Raw genomic sequence first — 19,759 nt, forward strand, 5'->3', positions numbered from 1 at the left:
CTTATCGGTAACATATCATCTTGAGTGTGATCACTCAGGATGTGCAGAACAACCAGGGGATCAGCCCCAGCTAGCATGGGTTCATGAAAGTCAGGTTCTGCTTGATCAACCTCATCTCCTTCTATAACGAGGTGGCCCACTTAGTGGATGAGGGAAAGGCTGTGGATGTTGTCTACCCAGATCTTAGTAAAGCCTTTGACATTGTCTCCCACAGCATTCTCCTGGAGAAACTGGCTGCTCATGGCTTGGATGGGTGCACTGTTTGCTGGGTAAAAAAGTGGCTGAATGGCTGAGCCCAAGGAGTGGTCATGAATCGAGTTGCATGCAGCTGGTGGCTGGTCACAAGTGGTGTTCCCCAAGGCTCAGTGCTGGGGCCAGTCCTGTTCAATCTTTCTTGATTATCTGGATGAAGGGATCAAGTGTACTCTCAGTAAGTTTGCAGACAACACCAAGTTGGGCAGGAATATTGATCTGCTGGAGGGTAGGAAGGCTCTACAGAGGGATCTGGAGAGGTTGGATGAGTGGGCCAATTGTATGAAGTTCAACAATACAAAGCGCTGGGTCCTGCACTTGGGTCACAACAACCCCATGCAATATTACAGGCTTGGGGAAGAGTGGTTGGGAGCTGCCTGGTAAAAAAGGACCTGGGGATGCTGATTGACAGCCAGCTGAACATGAGCTGGCAGTGTGCCCAGGTAGCCAAGGAGGGCAATGGCACCTTGGCTTGCATCAGTAATAGTGGGGCCAGCAGGACTAGGGAAGTGATTGTCCCCCTGTACTCAGCACTGGTTAGGCCATATCTCGAATACTGTGTTCAGTTTTGGGCTCCTCACTACAGGAAAGACTGTGAGGTGCTGGAGTGTGTCCAAAGAAGGGCAGTGAAGCTGATGAAGGTTCTGGAGCATAAGTCTTATGAGAAGCAGCTGAGGGAGCTGGGGTTGTTTAACTTGGAGAAAATAAGGCTCAGGGGCAACCTTATTGCTCTCTACAACTACCTGAAAGGAGGTTTTTGCCAGGTGAGGGTTGGTCTTTTCTCTCAGGTAACAAGTGATAGGACAAGAGCAAACTGCCTCAAGTTGATTCTTACACATAAACACTCAATTCTCTTGATTTTCTGGAGCTTAATGATGGTAATGATACAGTCCCTAACATACAGGGCTACCCCACTGCCTTTCCTTCCTTGCCTATCCCTTCTTGAAGCATTTATAGCCATGCATTACAGCACTCCAGTTGTGCATGTTTCCATGATGGCAACTATGTCATAGTTTTCCTGCTGCACCATGGCTTCCAGTTCCTCCTGTTTGTTGCCCATGCTGCGTGCATTGGTGTAAATGGATTTCAGCTGGGTTATCAATCCTGCTGCAAATATCAGTTCAGGGAAGTTTACGAAGAAAAACTTTAAAAAAAAACCCTAAACTACTGTAGATTTTTGAAATGTTCTTATTTTAATACCTTGCTATGTTCTGGAGAAATAATATGTTTATTATTACTATTCCACTTCCCGAAATTGGGGACTGTTCATATTATTTTTCTTCAAATACATTATATAATACATATAGATATCATATTGCAGTAATCTGATAAGAAATTAAGCATACAGTTAAAAACTGCTGATATGGTCAAGCATTCTATAAAAGGCACTGTGGATTGCATTTGGCTTTTCATCAAGTAAAAAAAGAAGAGAAAAATGTGCTAAGAATCATCAGCCAACTTCTCATAATAAAAATATCAAAAATTGTAATCTTAAGTTCAACTTTTCACTATTCAAAATAACTTTGTAAAATGCATCTTCAAAAGACAACCTTTTAAAATAAAGGAAAACAAGCACAAAACAAAATAAATAATCACCAAAAAAACATTTCTTACTTTCCAAATTATCCAGTGTAATTTCTTTTGTAGTACTGCAGCATTACTCTTGACAATACCGTCATCTCATTCTTTGATCCTTTAAACTTGATAAAAAAAGATGCATGAAATGTTCTGGATATTCCAGTAACTGGACAAAAAACAACTAAATTAACACTACTATACAGCAACCTTAAATCAAGGACAGTCTTTTCAACAGACAAATGCATACAATACATATTTACATCAGATAGCTGTCTGTCTCATATGCCATATATATTTCCAGTAAATTATGCTGCTCAGTAAGTCAACTATTACATTGTAGACCAGAAGCAGTCCTGAAACTTATAGCATAAAACCACACAAAATACATTTAAAGATTACAGTCTTGAAGTGATGAAGTGAACATTAGGGACGTGGTCAACAGCAAGAAAAAAACCCCACAGCTGCTTCACCAGCTACAATGAAAATACAAGTGCCTATGTTAGGGCTGCAATAAGATCCCATGAAAGTTGCTGACAGAGGGTATAACATATCTTCCTCTCCTCCCTACTTTCTATCATGAAGTGCAATCTACCTTTGAAACTCCATTTAATAATTGTCTTGCTATGACATTTTTCAAGAAAAACACATCTCCAAAGTTTAATTGCAAGAGTATGACATGCTTCAATAAAGCTGCAAAGAAATATAAAAACCTGAATCCACACCAAATTAAAATGATACAAAATTTATTTCTACTTTTAGGATTTTATCTAGAGTCCTAAAAGGAGAAAAAGATTGTCTTTCATGCATTTGAATATAGACCTTAATTTTTGTACTTTGTTCCAATTAAATAATAGTTTAGAACATAGTTTTTATTGCTAGCAAGATATTAATGTTAGTAATTAACTAATAACTAGATGGCTGAATTTATTAAACAGATACATATCTGAAGAAAAATGCTTGTTTTGTCAATGTACCAGTTTGGCCAAATTGAGATATATATCCTCTGAGGGAAGGCAGGTCACCACCCCTCCCCAACCAGGTTTGGGAAAAATAAATTTTCCTCAAAGGAAAGTGAAGGAGATAAAAACTATTTATTTACCAAACACACAGGAGAAGGAAAATAATGCTAAATAATAAAATCTCTCACTGTGGAGAAAAAACCTGGGAAAGTGTTAAGAGTCCTCCCTTTGGTCTCCACGGATCTGGGGCTTGGCCCAGGGCCAGGCCCTCTGTGCTCGGTGGAAAGTCCTCCCGATGTCTTCCGATATTGAAGCAGTCCAGCAGAAAAGGGAGAAAATCTGAAATTCCAGGGAAGGAAAAAAAAATTCAAATCTCAGTCTTTCTTTGGAGAAAAAGCAGCGGAACAACTGGCCAAAAAACTGACTCAGGAAGCAGCAAGCCGGGAACTTCCTCCCTACCCTGCCGCAGCTGAGAGAAAAAAAAGTTGCTATCTCTGTGTGACATTGAACAAGCTGCAAACTGCTTTGAAAAAGTTTTGCTCAGTTTTTCGTTCCCCCCTAAGGCTCAGTTTAGAGGCATAGAAAGGCACAAAAATTAATTTCGGGCATAGGGCAGCGATATGGGATACACATCATAAGGTCACCCCAAGACATTCCACCCCTTATCCCATATTGTTGGCTCAATGCCCAAACTAAGATATTCTAACTCTACACACACACATTAATACATACATATATATATATACACAGCTATGTACGAAGAGGGACAGTGACACTCAGCAAGCAGGGGTATACAAGCATTTCACACTACAGGTGGTTTTCACACAACAGTCAGATCTCCCTGTGGTACACAATGTGTTGTTCCATCTTTCTGCATTACCCACCATGTGCAACCAGGTCCCTGAGCAAAAACAACCCCACGGATGGGTTTGTCTGTACTTGGGGCAGAATTCATCCACACAGTCTTTCCTAACAGACCTCTGACATGCACTACTGGGACCTTATCTCCATCTACTGTATGCAGGGATTCAGACTGGGCTGGACCAGCTCTATTGGTGGAACCTCGGGTGTTAACTAACCAGGTGGCCTTTGCTAGATGCTGTTCCCAATTTTTGAAAGTTCCCCCACCTAGTGCCTTCAAAGTGGTTTTCAACAATCCATTGCACCGTTCCACTTTGCCTGCAGCTGCTGCATGTTATGAGATATGGTACACCCACTTAATGCCATGTTGTCTAGCCAAGGTGTTAATAAGGCTATTCTTAAAATGAGTCCCATTGTCAGCTTCAATTCTCTCAGGGGACCCATGCCTCCAAAGGACTTGTTTTCGAGGCCCAGGATGGTGTTCCGGGCAGAAGCGTGAGGCACCGGGTAGGTCTCCAACCATCCTGTGGTGGCTTCTACCATCGTGAACACATAGCGCTTGCCTTGGCGTGTTTGAGGCAGTGTGATGTAATCAATCTGCCAGGCCTCCCCATACTTGTATTTGGACCACCGCCCACCATACCACAGGGGCTTCACCCGCTTGGCCTGCTTGATTGCAGCGCGTCTCACAGTCATGGATAACCTGGAAGATACTATCCATGGTTAGATCCACCCCTTGATCTCGTGCCCACCTATAGGTGGCATCTCTGCCTTGATGACCTGAGGCATCATGGGCCCATTGAGCTAGGAACAACTCTCCCTTGTGTTTCCAGTCCAAGTCTACCTGTGACACTTCTATCTTTGCAGCCTGATCTACCTGCTTGTTGTTTTGGTGTACTACCTTAGCCCTACTCTTGGGGACATGGGCATCTACATGGAGGACTTTCAGAACCAGCTTTCTTACTCAGGCAGCGATGTTTTTCCACTCTTCAGCAGCCCAGATTGGTTTTCCCCTACGCTGCCAATTAGCTTTTTCCCACTTTTCCAGCCATCCCCATAGAGCATTGGCTACCATCCATGAATCAGTGTAGAGGTAGAGCTTTGACCACTTCTCTCTTTCAGCAATGTCCAGGGCTAGTTGAACAGCTTTGAGTTCAGCGAGTTGGCTTGATCCACCTTGCCTTCAGTAGCTGCGGCAACCCGTTGTGTGGGACTCCATATGGCTGCTTTCCACTTTTGTTTCATCCCTACGATGCGACAAGAACCATCGGTGAAAAGAGCATAGCGTGTGTCTTCTGATGGCAGTTGGTTGTATGGTGGAGCTTCTTCAGCGCGTGTCACTTGTTCTTCTTCATCAGTGAGACCAAAGTTTTCACCATCAGGCCAGTTTATCATTATTTCCAAAATCCCAGGGTGATTCAGTTTTCCGATACAGGTGCTGTGTGAGGAGAGCAATCCATTTGCTCCATGTGGCATTGGTGGCGTGGTGGGTAGAGGGAACCTCTGCTTTAAACATCCACCCCAGCACCAGCAGTCGGGGTGCCAGGAGGAGTTGTGCCTCAGTGCCAATTACCTCTGAGGTGGCTTGGATTCCTTCATAGGCTGCCAGGATTTACTTTTCTGCTGGGGTGTAGTTGGCTTCAGACCCTGTGTAGCGTCGGGTCCAAAATCCCAGAGGTCAACCTCAAGTCTCACCAGACCCCTTCTGCCAAAGGCTGCAGGACAGACCATGGCTCCCGGCAGCATATTCGAGCACATTCTTCACTTCGGGTCCTGTCCTGACTGGGCCAAGGGCTACGGCGTGAGCGATTTCCTGCTTGATTTGGGCAATAGCTTGTTGCTGTTCAGGGCTCCAATGGAAATCGTTCTCCTCGTGGGTAACCAGGTAAAGAGGACTCACAATCTGGCTGTACTCAGGAATATGCATCCTCCAAAAGCCTATGGCACCTAGGAAAGCTTGTGTCTACTTCTTGTTGGTTGGTGGAGATACTGCTGTGATCTTATTGACAACCATGGCAGGAATCTGATGCCATGCATCTTGCCATTTCACTCCCAGGAACTGGATCTCTCGGGCAGGTCCCTTGACTTTACTCTTGATGGCGAAACCAGCTTCCAGGAGAATCCGGATAATTTTCTCTCCTTTCTCAAACACTTCTGTTGTGGTGTTCCCCCACACAATGATGTCATCAATGTACTGCAGATGTTCTGGAGCCTCACCCTTTTCTAGTGCAGTCTGGATCAGTCCATGGCAGATGGTGGGACTGTGCTTCCACCCCTGGGGCAGTCGGTTACAGGTGTACTGCACACCCCTCCAGGTGAAAGCAAACTGAGGCCTGCACTCTGCTGCCAGAGGAATGGAGAAAAATGCATTGGCGATGTCAATAGTGGCATACCACTTTGCTGCTTTCAACTCCAGCTCGTACTGGAGCTCCAACATGTCCGGCACAGCAGCGCTCAGCAGTGGAGTCACTTCATTCAAGGCACGATAGTCCACAGTCAATCTCCATTCTCCTTCCGATTTGCACACAGGCCAAATGGGACTGTTGAAGGCTGAGTGGGTCTTGCTGACCACCCCTTGGCTCTCCAGCTCACGGATCATCTTGTGGATGTGAATCACAGCACCTCGAGTTGTCCGGTACTGTCGGTCATGCACTGTCGAGGTAGCAGTTGGTACTCTTTGTTCTTCCACCTTCAGAAGGCCAACTGTAGATGGGTTCTCTGATAGTCCCGTCAAGGTGTTCAATTGCTTAATGCCCTCTGTCTCCACAGCAGCTATTCCAAAAGCCCACTTGAGTCCCTTTGGGTCTCTGAAATACCCGTTCCGGAGGAAGTCTATGCCCAAAATGCACGGGGCCTCTGGACCAGTCCCAATGAGATATTTCTTCCACTCATTTCCGGTCAGGCTCACCTCAGCTTCCACCAAGGTCAAATCTTGTGATCCACCTGTTACACCAGCAACAGAAACAGATTCTACCCCCACATGTTGTGATGGGATTACTGTACACTGTGCACCAGTGTCAACCAAGGCATCATATTTTTGTGGTTCTGATGTACCAGGCCAACGAATCCACACAGTCCAAAAAACACGGTTTTCCCTAACCTCTACCTGGCTAGAAGCAGGGCCCCTCTATGCCTGGTTATCCCTCTTTCCCTGGGCCTGCATCTTAGAGGTTCCTTCATGGGAATCGAACATGCCATTGTCTTTTCCATCATTTCCAGCAGTTTGGCTACAGGCAACTGGATCTGCTTCCTTTTTGGTAGAACTTCCTTTCTGAGACTTGCGCTCCTTCAATTCACGCACTCGTGCTGCCAGAGCAGAGGTGGGTTGTCCACCCCACCTCTTCACGTCTTCCCCACTGTCACACAGGAATTTCCACAGCTCACTTCATAGGATGTTCCTTCTCTCTGGGGAACGTCCGCGGAGAAGGCACTCTTTAATCTCCTGGTGATTCTTCTCCATCTTATCTTCCATTTTCTGCATATGTGTTTCCACAGCTGCAATTCTTGCATGTGTTGGGCTATGCATGAAATCTGCATATGTTAGGCACTTCACTGCCATATCCCGCGCAGTCTCATTTGCACCGTAATTCGGTTTCATTATTGCTAAAGCAGAAGCGCATTCTGGTGGCCCAAGTTGTATGAGTTTTTGCCACATGTATGGAATAACTCTGGCCCGGTCTAGGCTCCTCAGTCCTGGGTCATTTTTGAAGACAACCTCTTCCACCCCTACTTCTCTCAGGCGTTGGATCCCTTGTTCTATGGTCTTCCACGGGGTTTGCTGCATGTAGAGATCATCTCCACACATATATCTTTCAATCACGCCGGTCAAAACCCGTCTCCAGAGACTGGCAGAGTCAGCCTCCCTTATCATCGCTTGGTCGATCACTGGATCATGTGACAGGGATCCCAAATGCCTCGCTTCAGACCCGTCCAGCATGAAATCATCACCTGCAGCATCCCAAATACGGACCATCCAACTTATGGATTCATCAGACCGTCGGGTGTAGTCCTTTCTTAAGCTGTGAAGGTCCTTTATGGACATGGACTCAGTAATGGTTTCTGTGCCTGAGTCAGTTGATGGCTTTTGAGGTTCCTTCCCTGGCATCTTCCTCATCTTTCACTGGGCGATCAGTTTTGGTTGTGTGTTTTTTCCTCGTGACAGGAGCCACTTTCAATGGCTTAGACTCTCCATCTGGTTTGGGCTTGCTGTCTGGTTTATCTGCAGCCTGAGTGACTGGGGTGTCTGCAGGTTTTGCTGATTTATGTTCCTGCCTCTCTACCATTACATGCTGCAGTGTGTGATAGGCATATGCCAAAGCCCAACATATTGCAAGGAGCTTGTTCTCATTAGAATTGTCATTGTATTTCTCTTTCAGATATTTCGCCACCTCAGCTGGTTTCTGAACTTGTTCAGGGGGGAAATTGCAAACCATTGGGTCAGAGAATTTCTTCAGGATTTTGCCCATATCCTCCCATTCCCCACACCACTCAGGATGTTCCACCTCTGGGTCAGGTGTCTCAGCAGTCACCCTGGAAATCTGAGCTCTCATTCTAGACAAGCTGCAAACCACATAGAGGAAGATTACTAGATTAAATACCAGGAGAGTGATCTCTTTAATATCCAGGGGATCCTGAACATTGTCAAAAGATAACCTATCAAATTTAAAGGGTAGGGAAACCCCGTCTCCTCCTCTTCTCAAAATCTGGGTACAATTACTAATAAATTCCCAAAGCAGGCTCCTGAAGCTCGGACTGGGGTTAGGACGGAGAAACCACTTATCATACACACTTCAAACAGCTACCTGTACCTCTGTCATCTTCTTATAAATCATTATCACCTAGCACAGCAAGATAGAAATCCTGATTCATCTCCCTTCTCTGTAAAATTTACATATCAGGGACAAGATTGGAGCAAGTTGTGGACAGGCAAAAGACCCTAGGGACCAAAAAAGCACTAGTACCTCAATGAAGCCTAAGGACCAAAAAGACATGAGTACATCAAGCCAGAGACACATTATGAACTCAGCCAACATGGTGACTACTTTACCCCAACACAGGATAAGTAAGTTCAAACAAAGAATGTAATTACTACAGGTTTTTTCACTTTCCTTCGAGCCATGCAGCTGGGCGCTACTAAATTTGTTCCTGTTTGGCCAAATTTAAAAATATATCCTCTGAGGGAAGGCACAACCACCCCTCCCCCACCAGGTTTGGGAAAAATAAATTTTCCTTGAAGGAAAATGAAAGACATAAAACTAATTATTTAACAAACACATGGGAAAAGGAAAATAATGCTAAATAATAAAATCTCTTGCTGTGGAGAAAAAACCTGGGAAAGTGTTAGAGTCCTCCCTTTGGTCTCCTCGGAGCTGGGGCTTGGCCCAGGGCCAGGCCCTCTGCACTAGATGAAAAGTCCTCCTGATGTGTTCTAATATTGAAGCAGTCCAGTGGAAAAGGGAGAAAATCCGAAATTCCAGGGAAGGAAAAAAAAAAATTCAACTCTCAGTCTCTCTCTGGAGAAAAAGAAGCAGAACCACTGGCCAAAAGCTGACTGGAAAGGCAGCAAGCCGGGTGCCTCTTCCCCCCCCGCTGCAGCTGCAAAAAAAAAGCTATCTCTGTGTGACCTTGAACAAGCTGCAAAATATTACCGCAGGCCTGGTTCCTACGGTATGTCACCGTGTCCCGCAGCCATAGGGAGGAGGAGGAGAGAAGATCCAGCAGGCAGGAATTGTGCAGCAAGTTTTATACTTTTTTCTTCATAGTCTAATTGGACAAAGGACCAGCCACCCCTTGGGGGTGATTGGCTAAAATCCTAAAACATGCATTGTCAAAATATTTTCTACTATACCATAAACAAGACTTTTCAAAGTTGCAGGTGGCTTGGTTGTTTCCATTCCCTGCTACCTCTTCTGTGAGAGAGAAAAGTCTCTCACGGACTTAGAAAATAACAAGAAAATCCTCGCTAGCAGCATTTTTGTACCTACAATTCCCCCTTTTTGTTTTATAAGATAACAACTCTACTATTAATCCTAAATAGAAATCTACATCAGTTATTAATTCTAAATATGTCCTTAGGGCTTTAACTATCTGACTCCATAACAAGAAATTTAAAGTTCAGTCTCTGCTTGTGGAAGGACCATCCCAGTCTCTGCTTGTAGAAGGACCATCTGCCTGATGGTTGACATCCTGGTCATCATCAGAAGAGTCATTAGGCTGATGATCTACATTCTGGTTGCCATTTGGATGATTGGCGTTCTGGTCATCATTCAGAGGTTGCCTGTTCTGCCTCTGGTGCCGTAGGGCAGGGCGAACGCATTTTGAAGGTAGCCACTGTACCCCAGTATCTGTGGAAACGCAAGCATACCCATGACCCCAAACGATAAGCTCATGTGGGCCTTCCCACTGGTTAGTGAGTAAATTCTGCACCCAGACTTTTGCCCGGGGCAGCTGTCTCTCACCTGCAGACTGCAATGAGAGAAAATGATTCAGAATAACAGGATTATTTGAATTTTGTGGTACTGTAAGGTGATTAATTGTATACAAAGCTTTTGCTAGTCGGCTCTGTGGGGTTTCTCCATGCATTCCCCTTTTCTGCTTGCCCAAAACACGCTTCAAGGTACCATGAGCGCGTTCAACAATGGCTTGGCCAGTAGGAGAATTTGGGATACCAAAGGCATGGTCTACACCCCATAGGTGTAAAAACTTCCACGTCTTCTCCGAGGTGTAGGCAGGACCATTATCGGTTTTCACAGAAGCTGGCACACCCAGGACTGAGAAAGCCAATTTCCAATGGGCAATGACAGCATGGCCCTTCTCTCCAGTGTGACCAGTAGCCCACATAGCCGAGGAGAAAGTGTCAATAGACACATGCACATATTTCAGCCGAACAAATTCTGGGATGTGAGTTACATCCGTTTGCCAAATCTGCAAGGCTTTTAGCCCTCTGGGGTTTCCCCCCGCTGGCAAAGGCGCAGCGAGTCCATGACAGTCAGCACAAGCGCTGACAATGCCGTGCGTCTCGGTTGGCGTTAAATGAAACTGCTTCTGCAGGGTATGTGCACTTTGATGGAAGAAACCGTGCGATGCCTTGGCTTGTGCAATTTTGTCAGGCTGAGACCCTACCCACACAGGGTTGGCCAGCATGTCAGCCCTGGCATTGCCTTCTGTTAGAAACCCTGGTAAATTGGTGTGGCTTCGAATGTGCAGAACGTAATACAAATGCACTCGAGCCTGAATTGCAGACCACAAGGTTTGCAACAGCGAAAACAGAGCCACATTGTTCACCTCCTTCAGAAGTGAACAATCTAAGTGTTGGGTGATATCTGCTACATAAGCAGAGTCAGTAACCAAATTCAAAGGTTCCTGTGAGAATCGCTGAAAAGCCATGGTAACAGCCCTTAATTCAACTAACTGAGCAGAGACTGACTCGTGTTCCTTCAGCACCTGCCATTCCGATCCCTCCTTCCAGGTAACAATGACTTTCCCAGATTTCCCTCAACCATCCGTAAAGATGGTGGGTCCTTGCACCAGTACTCGGCTATTTCTCGGCTTCAAGGAAAGCACCGTCTATTTTGCCAACTGCAGTAATTTATGGCTGGGCAGATGGTAAGTGATCTGCCCTGAAAAGTTTTGCAGCTCGCTTTGCAAAGGAGCACTATGGATGAGGCTCCACTCAAAGTATTCCTTTGAGATCGGAATGACAATTACTGCAGGATCCGCAGCCATCAGTTGCAAACACCGTTGATGGCATTTGATTATCAGAGAAGTGACCAATTCAAACACTGTGGTCACAGTCCTTTTCGGCTGGTGAGGCAAAAAGACCCATTCTAGGATATGCAAAGGATCATGCCATTGTGCATTCCACTGGCCAATGATACCTGTAGGATGGAGGTCTGGAATAGTAATGAAAACAGTGATAGCAATGGAGGGATCCACTCGATAAACCTGACGAGCGCAAAACAGCCCGTTGGACCTCCTGCAGCGCCTGTCGCGCCTCCGGAGTCAACTCCCGAGGTGAATTCAGACCAGGATCCCCTTTTAATGTATTAAAAAGTGGGGAAAGTTGCTTTGCAGTTAGGCCTAAATAAGGTCGTAACCAATTGATGACACCCAACAGCTTCTGAGCATCATTCAAGGTTTTAATCGAATCCGGGAATTGCACCTCTTGGCGTTGGATAGTTTGGTCCAAAATTTTCACTCCTAAATATTTCCAAGGAGGATGCTATTGAACTTTCTCCAGAGCTACCTCTAATCCATAGGCATGCAGAGCAGCGAGCAGCTGAGGCTGTATTCTCAGCAGCTCGTCCCGAGTGGACGCTGCCACCAGGATATCATCCATGTAATGGTAGCAGCATGCATCAGGAAACTGCTTGCTAACTCCGGCTAAAGCTTGGGCGACATACCACTGACAGATAATTGGGCTGTTCCTCATCCCTTGAGGGAGGACCTTCCATTGGTATCTCTTAGCAGGTTCAGCATTGTTAATGGCAGGCACAGTAAAGGCAAATTTTGGTTTGTCATCAGGATGCAAAGGAATTGTGAAAAAACAATCCTTCAAATCAATTATCAGGATGTCCCACCCCGAAGGAATCATGGTGGGAGAGGGCATGCCAGGCTGCAATGCCCCCATACCTTCCATTACTGCATTAACTTTCCGGAGGTCCTGCAATAATCTCCATTTCCCTGATTTCTTCTTAATTATGAAAACAGGAGTGTTCCAGGGGCCAGTAGAAGGTTCAAGGTGCCCCTGTTGTAACTGTTCCTGAACCAGCTGATGAAGGGTGTCTAACTTCTCTTTTGGTAGGGGCCACTGCGGCTCAAAGATTGGTGTGTTAGTCAGCCACTGCAAAGGCAGTGTAGGATGCTGTGCGCCCTTACGCACAGTGACCCCTGCAAAAAATTTGTCCCAATCTGTACGCCCCAAGCTGCCAACACATCTGGTCCCCAAAGGTTAAGGGACTGGTAGAAACATAAGGCCTAAATGTAGCTGTGTGCCCCTCTGAGTCCCTCACCATCACAGGCCGTTTGCTTAAATAGCTCTGTGTGGTTCCTCCTAATCCTGCGATGGCCAATCCCACAGGGGCTAAAGGCCATGAGGGAGGCCATGCAGAGAAGGAGATGATAGTTACATCAGCACCTGTATCAATCAAACCTCGAAGCTGAATCTGGGGTAGACGGGTGTTCAGCAGGATCAGGGTACATGTCATCTGTGGCCTTTGATCAGAGATGTCTGCAGCCCAGAAGGCCTGCGGAAGTCCCGTAGATCCACTGCCGTTATCTTCGTGAGTTTGTTCTATCCTGGGGACACAAGACTCAAAAGGCACTAATTTAGCAAGGCAGGTCTTTTCAGGAATAGTTACAGGGGGTTTTTGCGTGGAGACCATAGTGCAAATCTGACCTTTAAAGTCAGCGTCAATAACTCCTGAGTGCACTAAGATTCCTTGATGGGCAACATCAGATTTTCCCACCAGCATTGCACTGGATCCCTGGGCTAAGGGTCCATATGCATCCAAGGGAACCTTATAAATACCGCTAGAGTCGAAGACGACTGTGGCTGCAGTGTGAACGTCAAACCCATCTGATCCCTGGGTGCCGTCTCCAGGGTGGCTGGGTAGGCCTGGGCCTGTACCTGTGCCACTCTCTGGGGGAGTGACTGCATCAGAGAGCAATTCCCCCTCCTTGCACCCCAGCAGAAGTTTCCCGACAACGGCCGACCATTGGCATGAGTCTGGGATCTACAGTAGTCCGAGCAATGCCCTGGCCTGCCACACCTCTTGCACTGGGGGATCGGTGTGTTCTCTTTTTGTCTCGGCTTAGGCCACTTCCATTTTTTCGCCTGTTTTGGTGGCTTTGGTTCACGACCAGAAGATGCGTGAACAGGCTGCAGGAACACAGCCAAAGCAGACCTTTACTGGTTCACAGATCCCACCTTAGTACAGGCCTCAACCATGTCTGTTACCTCAGGGTCCCCTGGTAAGGCATCTATGATTTTTCTGCACTCCTTGTTTGCGTTATTTCTCACTAACTGCCTTAACAACATCTGTCTTAACCTGTCATCCTCAACCTGCTTCTCGAGAGAAGCAGCGACTTTCTCTACAAAGGAGAGGAATGACTCGGATTTCCCTTGAACTATTTCAGTATATCGCTTTCTGGGCGCAGATAACTCTATGGTTTTCAACAGGGCAGCCATGCCGACCTGTTGAGCTTGCTGCAGGACGCTAGAGGACAAGTTACCCTGTAGACTGGGATCAGAGAAGGGACCAGTCCCCATCAAAGCATCCATTCCTGCTGTCCGTCTAGGATCGGCAGCAGGGAGCTGCATATTTGCTAATGCAGCCTTGCTGCCCAGCTTTCTCCAGGTTTTCTCAAAAACTGTAAACTGTGCAGGTTGAAATAGAATTTGAGCTAAGTGTCTGATATCAAATGGAGAAAGCAAATCTGTATTTATCACCCTTATTATCTGCATAACCTCAGCAGAACCTTGCCCATATTGTGCCACCTTGGATTGGAGGTCCTGGGCAACTTTCCAAGCAATTACCTCATGCTTGTCATGCTCCCCTGAATCTGGGAGAGCTTTATACACCGGGAAAGCTTGGATCTCCCCTTTTGGGGAAGCATTACCATCCTGAACTTCTGGCACAGCTTGCGGATGGAGTGTAACAGCTCCCCCGTTACCCCCAGAATCCTCAAATCTATTTGGCATTCCAAGGGTTTCTAATGACCTCCAGTCACCCTCCTCCAAAGCTCGCATCTTAACTGACTCTAAATAGCAACTGTAGTGGGTCAGACGCACTGTTACTGAATCAGGGGGATGGGGAGCAGAAGAATTCGTTTGTCAGGAACAATGCATCTAGCTTGGTCAGCATACCAGAGCAGGAAGAAAAAGATAAGAGACTGCTGATAAGACCAGCGGGAGTCTCAGACAGACATCCTGCCTCATCCCAAAACCAGCTCAAACCAGTGCCAAAGCTTAAACCCAGGCCAAAGGTATAAAAGAGCATGCGCAGGAGAGAAAGGTGAAAAGTTCAGACGAAGAAGACTCTCCCTGACTTCATCACAAGACACCCGAGAGACCCCTACCACAACCACCAAATAACACTGAGCCAGCGCTATGCGGATGTAAATGACTTTTGAGTTCATTATAATATGAAGCGAGGCTGGGCGGGGCTAGGTGATGAATATGTATGAGTTTGTTAGGAAACTTAATGAATATGGAACTTGTAACCTGATAAATACCAAGCTGAATGCAGCTGTCGGCACGCATGACTTTGGAGAAGCGATCCCCCGTGTGTCCCAGCGCTGGAATAAAGCATACCTACTTTACTACTTATTCTAGTAGTGGAATTCTTTTCGCTTTTCATTTGGCGAGCCAGCCAGGAGAAACTCTGTCCGGCTGCAGGATCGGCTGAGGAGCGGACATCCTAGGCGCGCCCCAGGGCTTTCCTGGAGGATCTCCTCCCCTCAGCTCACTCACTGCAGCAGACAGACAACAACCTGCTAAAGCTGCGGACAAATGGTATGTTTTGCATTTAGGGTGCCTGTAAGTCGTACGCGTGGCCAGGGTTGCTGGTAAGCCGTGAGGAGACGTCCCACGCACAGCACAGTCCCTGTGAGGGTAAAGGTGGGGCTTGCAAGCAACCAGCTACGGAGCCGGCAAGGGGGAATCGCCGACCGATAGGGCGGCCGCTAGCGATCCTGAGGGCGGATCGGGTGATTCCAGGTGGAGTCCCGCTGGAACTTGTTACTGTGTTGGGAAAATATAAGCGGGACCCTGAAACTATTACAAGCGAGTGTTGCGAACATTTTTGCTACTAGTAGCTGGTTTGAATGTTGTTGTGTTGCTTATATGTCTGTGCAGACATTGGTTGTTGTCGGACTGCTTTTATGGGTGTGGATGTGTATTAGGTCGCCTATTCGTTTGTAAAACGGGAAGCGTGCGTGTTGCCATGTGTTGTTTGAGAGTGTGATATTGAGACATTTGTTTGGGAGGGTGCTTGCTTGTTGAATTTGGAATCTTGACAGGGAGAACCTCTGCAGGAAGATTAGTGGCTTTTGATTGAGAACAACCAGCAGCAGAGAATTTAGAGTCTGAAAGAGTACGTGGAATAGCTTGTTCTTGTGGATGTATCAGAACCTTTTATTCAACGGGAGGGTGGCAGGTTGCATGGGTATTAATGCAGTGTAAAGTTTGTATTTTGAGCCTGAGATTTTAAAGATTGTGTGTGGGAAGTCACATTTGATGCCTAAGGTTTGGGAGGTTCGTGAAGAAAATTGGGAAAAAACTGTGAGAGAGTGTGAAGAAAGATTTGGGTGGAAACAAGATAACACTAGGGGAAAAAACTCTCTCCTTCATGTGTCCTATCTGCTCGAGTGATAGAAGGGACTCCCTGCTTTGTGTGCAGGTGTAAGCTCAGTGCAGATTTTGTGGAAGTCGGAAAGGCAAAAAAAAAAAAAAAAGAAGAAGATTTCAAGCAGCAAAACCGGCTTGGCAAAAGGCATAGGATACAGGTGACCCGAAGGGGGTGGCACAGTATTTGAGTAAGCTCAAATAGGATGGGAACCAGACAAAGTAATCCCCAGAGCAAGCCCGCTCGGCTGTATTCTAGCCCATTGGAAGGAGATAGTAGGAGCTGGAGGCACAGAAAATAAAAGAACCCTTATAAAATATTGTACCCCGTGGTGGCCACTGTATAAATTAGAAAATGAAGCCAAATGGCCATCTAATGGAACTTTAGATTATAATACTTTGCTTCAGCTAATGCTGTTTCTGAGGCGGGAAGGTAAATGGGAAGAAGTTTCCTACGCTGATGCATTTTTCTCTCTCCGAAAACACCCTGAATGGCAGAGAGATTGTGGAATCAAACCCCCCAGTGATCCTATGGTGTTAGCTCTGGAAAAAGAGAATAAAAAGGGCCAAAGAAGAATTAAGCGCTGCTGTTCGTCGTGCAGCATAGGCCACAGATGCACAAGGTCAGACAAAGTCTATCAAGCAGCAGCTCAGGGACAAGATGATGATGAATTAACCGATTTGCTTAAGCCTCCCCTTAGGAGACAGGAAGAGGATGCGGACTCGGAAGGAACACCAGCGCCAACCCCCTCTCCCCTGGGCAGCCCTGTCTCGTCCCGAACCAGGAAACAGGTACTGATGGCACCCCTGAGAGAGGCGGTGGCACCTGATGGGGATACAATGTTGATTAGAGTACCTTTCTCTACTGCTGACCTAGATGCATGGTATAATATTGCCAAAAATTACCGAAATGATCCAGCGGGTACTGCTGAGCGCTTGCGACTTATAATTAAACAGCATAATCCAGATTGGTCTGATATACAATTATTATTGGGTGGACTAACAGAGACAGAAAGACAGTTAGTTTTGAAAACAGCTCGAGACTTGGCAGAGGATTATTACAAAACGCAACAATTAGATGTAAAAGATTACTTCCCACTCCAGGAACCACACTGGAATCCGAATAGAACAGCTGAATTAAAGAAATTATAAGGTTATCAAGAATGGATAGCAAAAGGGGTGGAAAAGGCTATTCCCAACACCCTAAACTGGTCAGCTTTGTACGCAATAAGACAGGGTCCTTCCGAGTCACCATCCGAATTCCTGGATCGTCTGAGGGATGCAATGCGCCGTAACACATTGCTGGATCCTGGGACCGAGGTAGGGGTACAACAGCTGGTATCTTTGTTTCTAGGGCAATCCACAGGAGATATCAGACGTAAATTGCAGAAACTTCAGGGGCCAGAAGGGAGGAACCTGGAAACTCTATTAGATGCAGCTTGGAGGGTATTCAGTAATCGAGAAGAAAGTTACAAGCAAGGGATGAGGACATTAGTAGCAGTAGTAGAAGAAGGGAATAGAGGAAAACTTAGACAAGGACCCCCCAGACGAGGACCTCCCAGACAAGGCCCACCCCGGCTAGGTAGAGACCAATGTGCGATTTGTGGAAGGTCCGGCCATTGGAAAAATGAGTGCCCAGAAAGAAGACAAGAAGACCGCCAGAACAGAGGAAACCGAGGAAGGGGGAGGGTGGTTGCACATGTGAAAGAAGATTGAAGAGGACTGGGAGATTCCACCCTAGCAGATCCACTGGTTATAATGAAGCTAGGGGACAAGGAAAAAGAAATAGAATTTTTGGGGGATACAGGGGCAGCATATTCAGTTTTAAATAAAGCTTTAATGCCTGTGGAGGATAACTATATTGTGGTACATGGAGCAACTGGCCAATCCGAAAAAGCTTATTTTTGTAAGCCATTGAAAGATAAAATCGGGAAACAATGGGGTATTCACAAGTTTCTATATTTACCCAATTCTCCAAAAGCACTCTTGGGAAGAGATTTATTAGAACAATTACAAGCAACCATTATTTTTAGGAATGGGGAAGTTATTCTGGAGGTAAATGACCAGTATCCCCTTAAAAGGGAAGACAGGGAAGGAATTGGCCCAATAATTGAAAAATTCTTACAGTTAGGATTGTTAAAAGAGTGCCAATCTGATTTTAATACTCCTATCCTGCCTGTCCGTAAACCTGATGGGTCTTACCGGGTGGTACAGGATTTACGGGCTGTTAACAAGATAACTGAGGACCTCTATCCTGTGGTGGCAAACCCTTACACTCTGTTAACATGTTTAACACCACAGCTAACTTGGTTTACCGTTTTAGATCTAAAAGATGCCTTCTTTTGCCTCCCTCTCCATGAAGCCAGCCAGAAAATTTTTGCATTTGAATGGGAAAGCCCTAAGAGTGGGCACAAAACCCAGCTTACAGGGACGGTGTTGCCTCAGGGATTTAAGAACAGTCCCACCTTGTTTGGAGAACAGCTCGCAAAAGACATAGAGTCCTGGGAAGCCCCACCAGGAGAAGGGAAGCTATTGCAGTACGTGGATGATCTCCTAATAGCTACCCAAACAGAGGAATCTTGCATAGCCTGGATGGTAAGCCTCTTAAACTTCCTGGGACTCCAAGGGTACAGGGTATCTAAGAAAAAGGCTCAGGTGGTGAAACAGAAAGTGATCTATCTGGGCTATGAAGTCAGTGCTGGACAACAAACTTTGGGGCAAGATCGCAAAGAAGCCATATGCCAAACCCCAAAACCCCAGACAGTGAAAGAGTTATGGACTTTTCTGGGGATGACAGGGTGGTGCAGACTGTGGATTTACAATTATGGGCTGCTCGTGAAACCACTATATGAACTCATTACAAAGGAAAGCAGAGATCTCCAGTGGACAAAGGAGGCCACGTGGGCCTTCAGCCAGCTAAAGAATGCCCTCATGTCAGCTCCAGCTCTAGGACTCCCAGACGTGAGTAAGCCATTCTTTCTATTTTCCCATGAGAAGCAAGGGATCGCCCTGGGAATACTAGCACAGGACCTGGGCCCATACCGATGGGCAGTTGCTTATTTCTCTAAGCAGCTAGATGCAGCAGCCAAAGGATGGCCTGGGTGCCTCAGAGCTGTTGCAGCAGTCGTGCTAAACATCCAGGAAGCATGCAAGTTCACCTTGGGTCAGAGAATGACTGTACTGGTATCCCACACGGTGTCTGCGGTGCTGGAAGTGAAAGGTGGGCACTGGCTCTCCCCACAAAGGTTCCTGAAATATCAAGCCATCATGGTGGAACAAGATGATGTAGAAATAGTGGTAACTAACATTGTCAACCCAGCTTCCTTTCTCAGTGGAAATCAAGGGGAACCGGTACGCCATGATTGCCTGGAGACTATCGAGGCCACCTACTCCAGCCGCCCGGATCTAAAGGATACCCCTTTAGACAACACAGAGACCTGGTTTACTGATGGGAGCAGCTACATCATCAGTGGAAAGCGACATGCTGGGTATGCAGTTACCACCTGCCGGGAGGTGATAGAATCCGGACCCCTGCCAACAAACACCTCTGCGCAGAAGGCTGAAATAATCGCCCTAACCCGTGCCTTAGAGATGGCAAAAGGAAAGAAAATAAACATCTATACAGACTCAAGGTATGCGTTTGGAGTTGTGCACGCACACGGGGCCATTTGGAAAGAAAGAGGACTGTTAAATTCGCATGGAAAGAACATCAAACATGCACAAGAAATAATGCGGCTGCTGGAAGCAGTCCAGCTACCTGAGA

This window comes from Aphelocoma coerulescens (assembly GCF_041296385.1).
Source record: "Aphelocoma coerulescens isolate FSJ_1873_10779 chromosome W unlocalized genomic scaffold, UR_Acoe_1.0 ChrW_unloc_scaf_1, whole genome shotgun sequence".
Classification (NCBI taxonomy): Eukaryota; Metazoa; Chordata; class Aves; order Passeriformes; family Corvidae; genus Aphelocoma; species Aphelocoma coerulescens.